The following is a 14493-nucleotide window of genomic DNA, read 5'->3' on the forward strand; positions in this document are numbered from 1 at the left end:
AAATGGAGGTTTTTTGTATAGGGGTGCTTACAAGAGACAGACCACTGTAAAATAATAAATGAAAGATTACTGATTGAATGTTATCCAACCCATGATATAGGCTGGCCCTATAATCACCATACTAAGTGAATTGACTTTAAAATAGTTCTTTCCTGTAGAACTATCAGTTATTGTAAAGTTCTTTGAATTTGACAGGAATGTAAAATACTTGTATGATACCATTATCAGAGGCACAACACAAATATTTGGGATAACCTGGGAACAGTATATCTAACGGGAAATGAATCTGATACGCTTTTCAGTATAAAATTGATAAAATCTCGGACTCCCCGAGACTTCCTGAGATTTACGGATCTTGGTAGCGTCTGATTGAAAAAATATCAGAACTGCTCAACAAATAAACCACATAACTCTAACTGTAAATGAAAACAAGTTTTATCATTTTGTAGATATATTTTGTCATATAAAATTACCAAAATAAGTTTGATTTATTTGATGTGAAGTGTTTAATAATAGTTTGGGAATTTGTAAATTATCGCGGTAATGGCCGCCTTTTTTTTATTACCTGGTTTGCATTCTGCACAATTATGTGATGAAATGCTTGCGATTTTAACAAATTTGAAGTGACAGAATACAAGTTTGATACACTAGCATCACTATAAAACTAGTTTGAATGACATTTTATTGATAATATCAGAAATTATTAGGATAATAGCGAGTCCGTTTTTAACACATGTCCGTTTCTGTATCGTATGTTTATTAACTATGGCACGACATAAAATCGACTACAATCAGGTAGTGTCAAGTCCCGTCAATATATATGTTCCTGGGATAACCAAATCATTAACATACATCAGGTATGCTCAGGACCAAACATGTAGGGAACCAAATCAATAACATACATCAGGTATACTCAGGACCAAACATGTAGGGAACCAAATCAATAATATACATCAGGTATACTCAGGATCCAACATATATAATGTTGTAAGAGTTACATAACCAAAAAAGGCTATAAGATGATCAACACTTAATTATATAGGCTTAGGGGGCTAACAAGTCAAATTTGCATAGTCAACAGATGCGTTTCCAGGATTTTGAAAAAGTGGGGCCCCAAACTAGGCAACATTAGGAGTGGGACATGTAAAAAGTCTCTGCATTAACCATATATCTAGCTCTATAAGGGTCCCTCTAAATCAGCCTCTAGTCAATATGGAGATAATTCTTGCTATACTTTCACATTTGCATAAATTATATGAACCTTAAGGAACAAACCATATTCAATAATTTTATCTTTGAAAAAGTTAAAACAATTCTAAAGAATCTCATTCCCAGATGCTTTTATTCTAACTACCTGTTTATTGAAAGATTTATTTCATATAGAAAATAGATTATGTTGCCTTAAGTTTTTGTCGAGCCTGCGACTTTTGTCGCAGAAAGCTCGACATAGGGATAGTGATCCAGCGGCGGCGGCGTTAGCTAACTTCTTAAAAGCTTTATATTTTAGAAGCTAGAAGACCTGGATGCTTCATACTTTGTATATAGATGCCTTATGTTACGAAGTTTCCGTCTGTCATATGTCCATTGTCCTTGACCTCATTTTCATGGTTCAGCGACTACTTGAAAAAAAAGTCAACATTTTTTGTAATGTTAATTTCTTTCTTATTATGAGTAATAGGATAACTATATTTAGTATGTGCATACCTTGCAAGGTCCTCATGCCTGTCAGACAATTTTCATTTGACCTCGACCTCATTTCATGGATCAATGAACAAGGTTAAGTTTTCGTGGTCAAGTCCATATATCAGATACTATAAGCAGTAGGGCTACTATATTTGGTATATGGAATGATTGTAAGGTGTACATGTCCAACTGGTAGGTGTCATCTGACCTTGACCTCATTTTCATGGTTCAGTGGTCAAAGTTAAGTTTTTGAGTTTTGGTCTTTTTTTCTAATACTATATGCAATAGGTCAACTATATTTGGTGTATGGAAATATTTTATGATGTACATGTCAGTCTGGCAGGTTTTATTTGACCTTGACCTCATTTCCACGGTTCATTTCTCAGTGTTAAGTTTTTGTGTTTTGGTCTGTTTTTCTTCAACTATAAGCAATAGATCAACTATATTTGTTGTATGGAAGGATTGTAAGGTGTATATGTCTGTCTGGCAGGTATCGTCTGTCCTTGACCTCATTTTCATGGTTCATTGGTCAAAATTTAGTTTTCTTGGTTAAGACTGTTTCTTAGAAACTATAAGCAATAGGTCAACTATGTTTGGTTTATTGAATGATTGTAAGGTGTACATGTATTTCTTGCTTGGTTTATCTGACCTTGACCTCATTTTCTTGGATCATGTTAAGTTTATGTGTTACTTGTAGTAAAGCTTTATATTTAGGACTATCAACATAAAATCAATGGTTAGTAAAGAAGGCGAGACATTTCAGTGTGTGCACTCTTGTTTTACATGCATATAGCATATACATATGAATTATGGAAAATAGTTCAAATGATTGGGTTAAAATCTCATATAAAAAAATATGGAATTTATTTGTAGTTCTTAGATTGTCCTGGGATACATTTTTTGTTTTAATTATTTACAGATTTTAATATGATTTATGCGTTTTAATGGTAGATACAACATGACACTTCTTTAGATATCAATTGCGTAAAGTTTGAGCATGATTGCGTTAAGGTCAAAGGGAAACAAGTCACAAATATTGCCAAAATATGTTTCTTTGCACACTGTTTAATGCAAATTAGCAATCTCTACCCCTCAGTGGCCACAAGCACTTTTATTTTACCTTAATTCTAATAGATACACCAAAGTTGTACAAATGAAGACTTTTTTTATATCATTTATTCCTGTGTATCATAGCCACCGGATATTAGGTACCAACGAAGCAGAGAGAAAGGAGAAAAAATAATCAAGGTAAGAATTCCTTTAATTTAAACCATTTCTACCCTTTTGATGAGGTTACCGCTCATGAAACGATTTTCTGATATAAAATGCTTTAATTTTTTATTCCAACAAGTAGCAAACATAGACAAGATTGTGTTTTGTACTCCAAAAATGTGCACTTGGTACCAGAAAATTTCGAGGTCGATGACCCTCCGATATCCCACTGGCCAGATATTCAACTGTTTTTCATTCTTTTTCCAGACAAAGTTTTAGATTAGGATAGTGTGACTTCATATTTACTGAAATTTACTATTAAAAAGATGTTTTCTAAAGAATATAGGTAAAAACCAATCAAGCCTAGGGTAAGGCAATTTTGTTTTTTTCGTAAATTGTTTTGTTATAAATTAGGCCGTTAGTTTTCTCAATTGACTTGTTTCATATTTTTCATGTTTGAAAAAGAAACGTGCTGCTATAACTGTTAATGCAATTGCAAGTCTTAACCCCTCCACCCACACCTTTTAATTTAGGCCAAACAGAATTAACAACAGTGTTTTATTTTTCTATCTTGAAAATTAAAAGTTGTAAATTTTTTCTTTAATCTGTGACTATTTGTCTTTGGTTACCACACATGTATAGTCTGCCATAATAGTAGTTTGGGTGTTTTATGTCCTTAAAAAAAAACTAAATATTCTAAGTCATCGGTTCCTTTGCGGAATTTCTTTTCTGAATTATATTTTAGGCTCTGACCGTTAATTTTTTTGAGGGGACATGATTCTTCTCTAGTGACAATTATTTTTTTCGAAAAATTTAAAAAAAATGCTGTTATTCAATAACATATATACAATAACTAGAAAATTATTTCGAAACCCAATGTATCATTCATTTCCCCCTAATTTTCAATGGAAACAAAGTATTTTGTTCACTTTCCTTCTAAACAAGGAATTACAAGTAGTTAAATAATCTATTCAAGAGACAATACATTTAAAAAAAAAGCACCCCCCACAAAAGATGAAGTTAAAAGTATAACAATATATGAATATATTGAGAAGAATTAGGTTAAAGAAACAATTTTTTGTCTTTCAAAACGCAACGTCCAATAAGGACACGATAATGACATCTGAATGAAACTAACGGCATATATTTTAGAATATTGTTTGTTATGTAGTTTGTTTTGGTTATTTGTAAGCTGGTAACGCATTGAAATGTACACGATATCACCCTGGTTATTACCTATATAGTTATTAATATCATCTTTACATTACAGTATATTGCAAGACGCCATATAGAAAACAATTTGTTGTTTTGCAATTCGCCATACAATGCACTGCAATTCTCCGTACAGTGAGCAATAGCTGTTTAGGTTCATATTCTTTATAAAACATCTTTTTGTAAGCGAATTTCAGTAAATATGAAGTCACACTACCATAATCTAAAAATTTGTCTGGAAAGAAAAGGAAAAACAGTTGGATATCAGGCCAGCGGGACCTTGGAGGGTGATCGACCTTGAAATTTTCTGGTACCAAGTGAACAGTTTTGGAGTATAACAAAAAATGTTGTCTTTGTTTGCTACTTGTTGATATAATAAATTTAAGCACTATATATCAGAAAATCGTTTCATAAGAGGTAATCTCATCAAAAGATAGAAATGGTTTAAACTAAAGGAATTCTTACCTTGTCTATTTTTCTCCTTTCTCTCCTGTTCGTTGGTACCCAAATTCCGGTGGCGATGCTACACAGTGGTATAGTATGTATTTTTATTTACTACATGTAGTTGTGTTTAATTTATAGATATTTATAACTTGATTTCATTGTTTGATGGTTGTGAAGGATGAGTGATTATTTTTTGTAAACAATTAATCCACATTTGTAATAAGATTTTGTAGATCTATATATAACATATAAATATAAATTTATACTATATCTTAAAGTTTTGGTTGTTTAAGATTTTGACAATATGTGTAATGTTCAGTCACAGTTTTCTATAATTGTGTCAGTTTAGAGCTAAATATATGGTATAGACTTATGTCTGGTTTAGATGACAATATGTTTCTGTTTTGATAATTGTCTGGTTTGTTATTCCAGATTAAACAGGACTTTAATTGTCAGATTTATGTAAGATTTGCACATGTTGTGCCATTACTGAGTATGCTTAGATCAATATGCTAGACACTTTACACAATTGATGGAATTGGTGAAAGAAAGGTACTGTTTGATTTTTGATTTGTCATTTCAGAGTATCCTGACTTTAACCGTCAGCTTTAAGGCAATTTTTTACATGTCAAATTACTGCAAACTTTCCACTGTTTTTGGCATTGGTGATTACAGGTTGTGGGACTTTTTAACTCATATTTAAGGCACTACGAGGATATCCTAGTGCCAGTTCTTTTACAGAGCAATTTTTCTAATTTCTGATGAGATAACTTTTAAATATTCTATTTTATTCTGATTAAAATTTCCATATGCACAAGAAGTAAGAAGATGAGTCTTATAAGAGAGGGACATATACTGGTAACTCAAATATTATAGTTCCAAGGTCCAGTTTCTTTAGGTACATTTGGAAATAATTTTGCTCTTTTTTTCATTCTGCTCTAATGTCCTTTCCTTTTTAGCTCAACGGGGCCCAAAGGGCCCCATGTGAGCTTATGCTATCACTTGGCATCCGTCGTCTGTCGTTGTCTGTCGTCGTAAACTATTTCAAAAATCTTCTCCTCTGAAACTACTGGGCCAAATACCTCCAAACTTTAACTAAATGTTTCTTAGGGTATCTAGTTTATAAATTGTATCCGAAGTTTGTATCCATCGACAAACATGGCCGCCATGGCTAAAAATAGAACATAAGGGTCAAATGCAGTTTTTGGCTTATATCTCAAAAACTAAATCTTTTCGAGCAAATGTGACATGAGGTAAAATTGTTTAATTGGTCAAGATCTATCGGCCCTGAAATTATCAGACGAATCGAACAACCCATTGTTGGGTTGCTGCCACTGAATTGGTAGTTTTAACAAAATTTTGCAGTTTTTTGTTATTATTTTGAATATTATTATAGATATATATAAACTGTAAGCAGCAATAATGATCAGCAAAGTAAGATCTACAAAAAAGTTAATATGACCAAAATTGTCAATTGACCCCTTAAGGAGTTATTGCCCTTAAAAGACAATTTTACACAATTTGTTCATAAAGTTTACCAACATTTAAAAATCTTCTCTGAAATACAGGTGAGCGATTCAGGCTCTTGAGAGCCTCTTGTTTCCTTTCTCAATATGACGGCAAAAATTTTGCGGCTGTATAATGGTATGGCAATGTCGTCCAAAGACATTTGGTTTCCAGACAATAGGACAATAACTTGAGTATAAGTGTATAGATCTCTATGAAATTTTACCGTAGTGTTCCATACCTCAAAAGGAAGGTTGGGCTTGATTTTGGGGGTTATGGCCCAAACCCTTTAGGAATTACAGACCAAAAAGGGGCCAAAATCAATACTTTTCTAATACTTTGTATAAATTGCTTATTTCTAGACAATTTCAATGTGGTTTAATTCAAAGTCTTGAATTCTTGGCATTCTTCAGTAAGCTGAATTAACCATTTGTTTAGACTTTGGATTTTGGGCCTGGTTTTTAAATTGGTCCACATTGAGGTACAAAGGGTCCAAAATTAAACTTTTGTTTGATTGCATCAAAAGTTAAATTATTGGGGTTCTTTGATATGCTGGATCTAACCATTTGTTCAGATTTTTGATATTGGACCATAATCGGTAAATGTCCAATTTCAAATGTTTAGCTCACCGGGCCCAAAGGGCCCCATGTGAGCTTATGCCATCACTTGGGGTTCGTCGTCTTCGTCGTCGTAAACTATTTCAAGAATCTTCTCCTCTGAAACTGCTGGGCCAAATACCTTCAAATTTTAACTGAATGTTCCTTAGGGTATCTAGTTTATAAATTGTATCCGAAGTTTTAATCCATCAACAAACATTGCCGCCATGGCTAAAAATAGAACATAGGGGTCAAATGCATTTTTTGGCTTATATCTCAAAAACTAAAGCATTTAGAGCAAATCTGACAAGAGGTAAAAATGTTCAATAGGTCAATTTCTATCAGCCCTGAAATTTTCAGATGAACCGAACAACCCATTGTTGGGTTGCTGCCACTAAATTGGTAATTTTAAGGAAATTTTGCAGTTTTTGGTTATTATCTTGAATATTATTGAAGATAAAGATTAACTGTAAACAGCAAAAATGTTCAGCAAAGTAAGATCTACAAAAAAGTTAATATGACCAAAATTGTCAATTGACCCCTTAAGGAGTTATTGCCCTTTAAAGACAATTTAACACAATTTGTTCATCATGTTTGCTAACATTTAAAAATCTTCTCCTCTGAAACTACTGGGCCAAATACTCCTAAACTTTAACTGAATGTTCCTTAGGGTAACTGGTTTATAAATTGTATCCGAAGTTTTGATCCATTAACAAACATGGTCGCCATGGCTAAAAATAGAACATAGGGGTCAAATGCAGTTTTTGGCTTTTATCTCAAAAACTACAGCAGTTAGAGCAAAAGTGAAAGGCAGTTAAAGTGATAAATGGGTCATGATCTATCTGTTATGAAATTTTCAGACAAGTTCGACAACCCATTGTTGGGTTACTGTTGGAAATAGTTTATTTTTATTAAATTTTACTGTTTTTGGTTATTTTCTTTAATATTATAATAGATAGAGAGAAAGTATAAATGGCAATAAATGTTCAGCTAAGTAAGATCTACAAATAAGTCAACATGATCAAAATAGTCAATTGACCCCTTAAGGAGTTATTGCGCTTAAAACGTTTTTTTTTTACATTTTTTGTGAAAGTCTAATTACTTTTTCAAAAATCTTCTTCTCTGAAACTACTTGGCCAAATACTTAAAAACTTTAATTGAATGTTCCTTGGCTTAGGGTATCTAGTTTATAGATTGTATTGGGGGATTTGATCCATTCAAAAACATGGCGGCAGTTTCTAAAAATAGAACATAGGGGTAAAATGAAGTTTTTGGCTTTCATCTCAAAAACTAAAGTAGTAAGAGCAAAACTGACATAGGTGACAGTGTTAAACAGGTTTTGATCTACCTGTCCAGTAATCTTCAGACCAATAGGACAACTTATTGTTTTGGGTTATGTATCATCTTTAATATTATTATAGAAAGAGAGAAAGAGTAAATGACAAAATTGTTCAGCAAAGTAAGATCTACAAATAAGTCAAAAGCCTGAAACTGAAATTACAGGTGAGCGATATCAGGCTCTCATGAGCCTCTTGTTAAGTTCTTAGATCACATTCATTCTGTGTCAGAAACCTATGCTGTGTCAAATATTTAATCACAATCCAAAGTCAGAGCTGGCTGTATCAAGCTTGAATATTGTGTCCATACTTGCCCCAACTGTTAAGGGTTCGACCTCTGCGTTCGTATCAAGCTGCACCCTGCGTAGCATTTTATTTCATTAGATTATAATGTACATTACCATCACTAATATGTTTCCTATATTTTTAATTTAAAAATAATTAGTAATATTTTACAAATTTATGGTAAACATAGGTAAATGGGCAATTTAATTTCACCCAAACAATCAGAAGACTATACAGAGTTATAATTTATTTGCTAGGAGGGAAAATTTTGATTTTTAGCATTTGTATGAGCTAAGTTAATTTTTTTGTTTAGTAATATTTTTAATTTTTTTATGAGCATACAATTTCAATTACAATTTCTATTCAACTTTATTAGCCTAGAAAGTCAGCACTGTATTATTGTAGCAAGTAAAAAACTTGCCTGGGATCCTGGCCAACTGCTTGACAGTAGAGCCAGGCGGAATACAACAACATGGTTCCGTCAATTGGATGTTAGAATGATGCATCTTGGGATAGCGTCATTTCTTTACACATGGCGGGAAATATTTATATTGCCACAAATTTATTGAAGACTATTTTTGTTTTCATATGAAATGCAAATTTCGAAAACTTTAACAAATATAATCCAAGCGTTGTTGATTAACATCGTGAATCAACAGTTAATTAACAATCTGATCGATATATTCCTTGATTATAAAATATGCACATGCGCAGTAATTCAGTCCTGTTCAGCGCTGATAGTTGGTCACGTGGATTGTATTATGCCTGGTCCTATCGACGAAGTATTAGATTGGGTCAGGATGCCAGGCTAGTAAAAAACTCAATTTATTTTATGTTAGAAAACAATTATACAAAGCGAAATAAATTACTTTATCATTGTAAAGATTTTTGAACTTGTCTGAGACATTCCCTACATAAATCTTTGATATAAATTTGATTACAAAAACTGGCAAGAATAGAACATGTGAGAGTTCTTCCAAGTTTGGAGGAATGGATGGAAGCCAGGTATATCTATGTCCCCATATATGCGTCACACAGGTGACAAAAATAAGGAGATTTGGTAGGATTGCCAATGAGGTAACCATCAACCAGAGACCAAAGGATGATGATGTAATTGGTCACTGTATAGCCTTTAACAATGTGCAAAATCCATACCCTATAGTAAGCTATAAAACGCCCCAATATGACAAAAGGTGGGAAAATTCAAAAGAGAAAACCAACAGCCTGATTTATGCTTAAGACAAACCAAAAACAAATATGGCAGACAGCAACAACAACAACCACTGAATTACAGGTCACTGCCTTGGGACAGGCACACAACTATTGTGGAAGGATTAAATATGTTTGTGAGCACTCAACCTTCCCTTAACCTAGGAAAGTGGTGTAACAGCACATTAAAGGAACAAACTGATAATATCAGTTTTAAAAGTCCTGACTCATCAGATCAAATTGACACAACAAAAAACAAGTAGAAAGAAAAACTAACACAAAGTGCTGATCTAAGAGTACTTTCAGTTACTAAAAGCCAATTTCAACTAATAGATTAACCTTGATCCATGATTTACTTTTGTGACTATTCCAATCACATTGTGGCATATTTTAAGAAAAAAGTGAAATTTTTTATTTTATAGATTATTTCTCTTTTACACAAATTATTTTTTTTTCATTTTTATTTGTTTTTTATTCTATTTTTTTGCAATCTTTCATGGTGAATAATAAATTAATTATTTGCATTGAAGGTTGATAGTAACTGAAATTATGAAAGTATTTCATTATTGGTGAAGTTAAGACTGCTTTCTAGTCACTTTATACCATTATGCATGCCTTGAATGAACCAGATATTAGGACTATGGAACAAATATGTGTTTAATATGTGCATATTATTTTATCAAAAGCAGTAAAATTCTTAAAATTTGTAATTTTTTAAACTTAATTTTTCTTTCAGTACACAATGTTTATTAAGGTGTTTTGATGTGAAGCATAAGAATATTCTATTTTGTATCATTGTTGACACAGAAAAACAGGACTTTAAGGCTCTCAAATACAAATGATTGTAAATTTTAAATGATAGATAATACAGAATGATTAATGTCCAGGTTGTGATGTTTCGATATTTTTATACTATTAAATTGAATTATGAAATCAGACAAAAATCTCATATACTGTAAATTCAGAAATTATTGCGTACTTTTATTATTGCGATTTTGTCATTTTAGACTAAAATGCGATTTTAATTTTTGCGATATTGAGAAAAATCTTGTTAAATTCATATAAAAAATTTCAAAATGCGAGTTTAAATTATTGCGATTATAACCCTGTCGCATTTTTCGCAATAATAAAAACATCGCAATAATTTCTGAATTTACAGTACTTTTCAAAAAGATTATTGCCATAAGTATACATTTGTTATATGAAATCAATTGTCTGATTGTAGCTTGTTCATCTCTTGAGTTGAAGGTTGTTTGTTTGGCTGGGTTGATGGTCTAATGGTAGCTTGTTTGTCTCTTGTTTTGAAGGTTGTTTGTTTGGCTGGGTTGGTGGTCTAATGGTAGCTTGTTCATCTCTTGTGTTGAAGGTTGTTTGTTTAGCTGGGTTGATGGTCTAATGGTAGCTTGTTCATCTCTTGTCTTGAAGGTTGTTTGTTTGGCAAGGTTGATGGTCTAATGGTAGCTAACTCATCTCTTGTGTTGAAGGTTGTTTGTTTGGCTGGGTTGGTGGTCTAATGGTAGCTAACTCATCTCTTGTGTTGAAGGTTGTTTGTTTGGCTGGGTTGGTGGTCTAATGGTAGCTAGTTCATCTTTCGCTTTGAAGGTTTTTTGTTTGGCTGGGTTGGTGGTCTAATTGTAGCTTGTTCGTCTCTTGTCTTGAAGGTTGTTTGTTTGGCTGGGTTGATGGTCTAATTGTAGCTTGTTCGTCTCTTGTCTTGAAGGTTGTTTGTTTGGCTGGGTTGGTGGTCTAATGGTTGCTAGCCCATCTCTTGTGTTGAAGGTTGTTTGTTTGGCTGGGTTGATGGTCTAATGGTTGCTAGCCCATCTCTTGTGTTGAATGTTGTTTGTTTGGCTGGGTTGGTGGTCTAATGGTAGTTTGTTCATCTCTTGTATGAATGTTGTTTGTTTGGCTGGTTTGGGGGTCTAATGGTAGTTTGTTCATCTCTTGTATGAATGTTGTTTGTTTGGCTGGGTTGGTGGTCTAATGGTATCTTGTTCATCTCTTGTGTTGAAGGTTGTTTGTTTGGCTGGGTTGATGGTCTAATGGTTGCTAGCCCATCTCTTGTGTTGAATGTTGTTTGTTTGGCTGGGTTGGTGGTCTAATGGTAGTTTGTTCATCTCTTGTATGAATGTATGAATGTTGTTTGTTTGGCTGGTTTGGGGGTCTAATGGTAGTTTGTTCATCTCTTGTATGAATGTTGTTTGTTTGGCTGGGTTGGTGGTCTAATGGTAGCTTGTTCATCTCTTGAGTTGAAGGTTGTTTGTTTGGCTGGTTTGGTGGTCTAATGGTAGCTTGCTCATCTCTTGTGTAGAAGGTTGTTTGTTTGGCTAGGTTGGTGGACTATAGGTAGCTACTTTATCTCTTGTGTGAATGTTGTTTTTTTTGGCTGGGTTGCTGGTCTTATGGTAGATTGCTCATCTCTTGTGTTGAAGGCTGTTTGTTTGGCTGGGTTGGTGGACTGTTGGTAGCTACTTTATCTCTTGTGTGAATGTTGTTTTTTTGGCTGGGTTGCTGTTCTAATGGTAGATTGCTCATCTCTTGTGTTGACGGCTGTTTGTTTGGCTAGGTTGTTGGTCTGACGGAACCTTGTTCATCTCTATACCTGAAGGTTGTGGATTTACCGCTTCAGTGTGCTTGTCCATAGTGTTGAAGGTTGAAAGTTGTGTGCTTGACTGGGTTAGGTGGTCTAGTGGAAGCATGCTCGTTTCTACTTTTGATGGATTTGGGTTTGACTTGGTCAATGATCGGATGGTAGTATGCTCGTCTGTAGTGTTAAAGGTTATTTGTTTGGCTGAGTCGGTGGTCTTATGGTAGCATGCTCGTCTCTAGTGATGAATGGTATTTGTTTGGGTGGGTCGATGGTCTATTGGTAGTAGACACGTCTCTTGTATTGACGGTTGTGGGTTTGGCTAGGTCGGTGGTCCAATGGTAGCATGCTCGTCTTTAATGTTGAAGGTTGTGGGATTGGCTGGGTCGATGGTTTGTTGTTAGTAGACTCGTCTCTAGTGTTTACGGTTGTGGGTTTGACTAGGTCGGTTGTCTGATGGTAGCATAATCCTCTACTTGAGAGGGTCGGTGGTCTGATTGTGACATGCTCGTTTCTAGTGTTGAAGGTTGTGGGTTTGTCTTGATTGGTAGTATGATGGCAGCGTGCTTGTCATTAGTGTTGAAAGTTGTTGGTTTGTCTTGGTTGGTGGTAAGATGGTAGCATGCTCGTCTCTAGTGTTGAGGGTTTAGGGTTTGGAAGGGTCGGTGGTCTGATTGCAGCGTGCTTGTCTCTAGTGTTGAAAGTTATGGGTTTGTCTTGGTTGATGGTAAGATGGTAGCATGCTCGTCTCTAGTGTTGAGGGTTCAAGGTTTGGAAGGGTCGGTAGTCTAATTGTTACATCCTTGTGTCTGGTAGCTTGCTCGTCTCTGTTGTGAATGAAGTTTTATTGACTGGATCGGTGGTCTGATGGTAGCATGCTCGTGTCTAGTGTTGAAGGTTATTTGTTAAGCTGAATGGATGGTCTGTTGGTATTAAACTCGTCTCTAGTGTTTACGGTTGTGGGTTTGACTAGGTCGGTTGTCTGATGGTAGCATAATCCTCTCTCGTGTTGAAGAATGCTTGTTTGACTGGGTCGGTGGTCTTATAGAAAGATGCTCGTCTCAAATGTAAAAGGTTGTGCGTTTGGCTTGTTCGGTGGTCTGGTGTAGTACTTTTGTCTCTAGTGTTTGAGGTTGTGTGTTTTGCTGGGTCGGTGGTCTGATGTAGCGTGTTCGTCTCTAGTTTTGAATGTCGTTTGATTGGATGAGTCCGTGGTCTAATAGAAGCATGCTCGTCTCTGATGTATACGGTTTTGGACTTGGCTGTGTTGTGTATGTTGTGGCCTGCTCGTCTCTAGAGTTAAAGGTTGTTTTGGTTGCGTCAATGGTCTGATTTAAAGCATGTTCGTCTCTTGTGTTGAAGAGTATGGGTTTGGCTAGGTCGGTTGTATGATGGTAGCACGCTTGTCTCTTGTGTGAATGTTGTGTGTTTTGCTAGGTCGGGGTCTGATGGTAACACGCTCGTCTCTAGCGTGAATGTTGAGTGTTTTGCTAGGTCGGTGGTCTGACGGAAGCACGCTTGTCTCTAGCGTGAATTTTGCGTGTTTTGCTAGGTCGGGGTATGATGGTGCCACGCTCGTCTCTAGTGTGAATGGTGTGTGTTTTGCTGGGTCGGGTCTGATGGTAGCACGCTCGTTCCTAGTGTGAATGTTGTGTGTTTTGATAGGTCGGAGTCTGATGGCAGCACGCTTGTCTCTAGTGTGAATGGTGTGTGTTTGGCTAGCTTGGGGTCTGATGGTAGCACGCTCGTCTCTAGTGTGAATGTTGTGTGTTTGGCTAGCTCGGGGTCTGATGGTAGCACGCTCGTCTCTAGTGTGAATGTTGTGGGTTTGGCTGAGTCGGGGTCTGATGGTAGCATGCTCGTCTCTAGAGGGAATGTTGTGTGTTTTGCTAGGTCGGGGTCTGATGGTAGCACGCTTGGATCTGGTGTGAATGTTTTTGTGTTTGCTACATTTGGAACTGACGTGTTCAGATTATTCCAAAGTTTAATTGTTGAGGGGATAAAAGATTGGGAAGTCAGTGTCAGCCTGCAAAATCGTAAATTAATATCTTGTCCATTTCGCAAGGGATATTGTGTTGTACTTTGAATTTTAAAGGCACAAGACTACATAAATATTCAGGGCATTATTATTCTGAATTTTATAAAACAATTGTAGTTTTCTTTTTCTTCGTTCCTCTACAGTTTCCCAAACCAACCTCTTTTAGGACAGTTTCAGAATTTGTGAAAACAGGTAAACCTGTTAAAATTCTTGCAGCTACGAGATGAAGTTGTTCTAATTTAATTGAATACCCTTTTTCACAATTGTCCCATACTTCAGTTGCATATTCAAAAATTGGTCTAATAAATACAAGATGAAAAAATTCCAAATTTTGTCGGCTCTATTGATATTTAAGTTTTCGCAGTACATTCAGATGCTTTTTAA

At 35.1% G+C, this 14493-nt stretch overlaps 1 long non-coding RNA gene across 1 annotated transcript; it reads left to right on the plus strand.

Annotated features, from left to right (window-relative positions):
- The first annotated feature begins 836 nt into the window (after positions 1-836).
- Positions 837-10428, plus strand: LOC127737531 (uncharacterized). The gene is made up of 2 exons (XR_007999613.1): positions 837-907; positions 958-10428. It is a non-coding gene; the product is annotated as an uncharacterized LOC127737531 (long non-coding RNA).
- The last annotated feature ends 4065 nt before the right edge of the window (positions 10429-14493 follow it).

This window comes from Mytilus californianus, unplaced genomic scaffold (assembly GCF_021869535.1).
Source record: "Mytilus californianus isolate M0D057914Y unplaced genomic scaffold, xbMytCali1.0.p SCAF_4, whole genome shotgun sequence".
Taxonomy (NCBI): domain Eukaryota; kingdom Metazoa; phylum Mollusca; class Bivalvia; order Mytilida; family Mytilidae; genus Mytilus; species Mytilus californianus.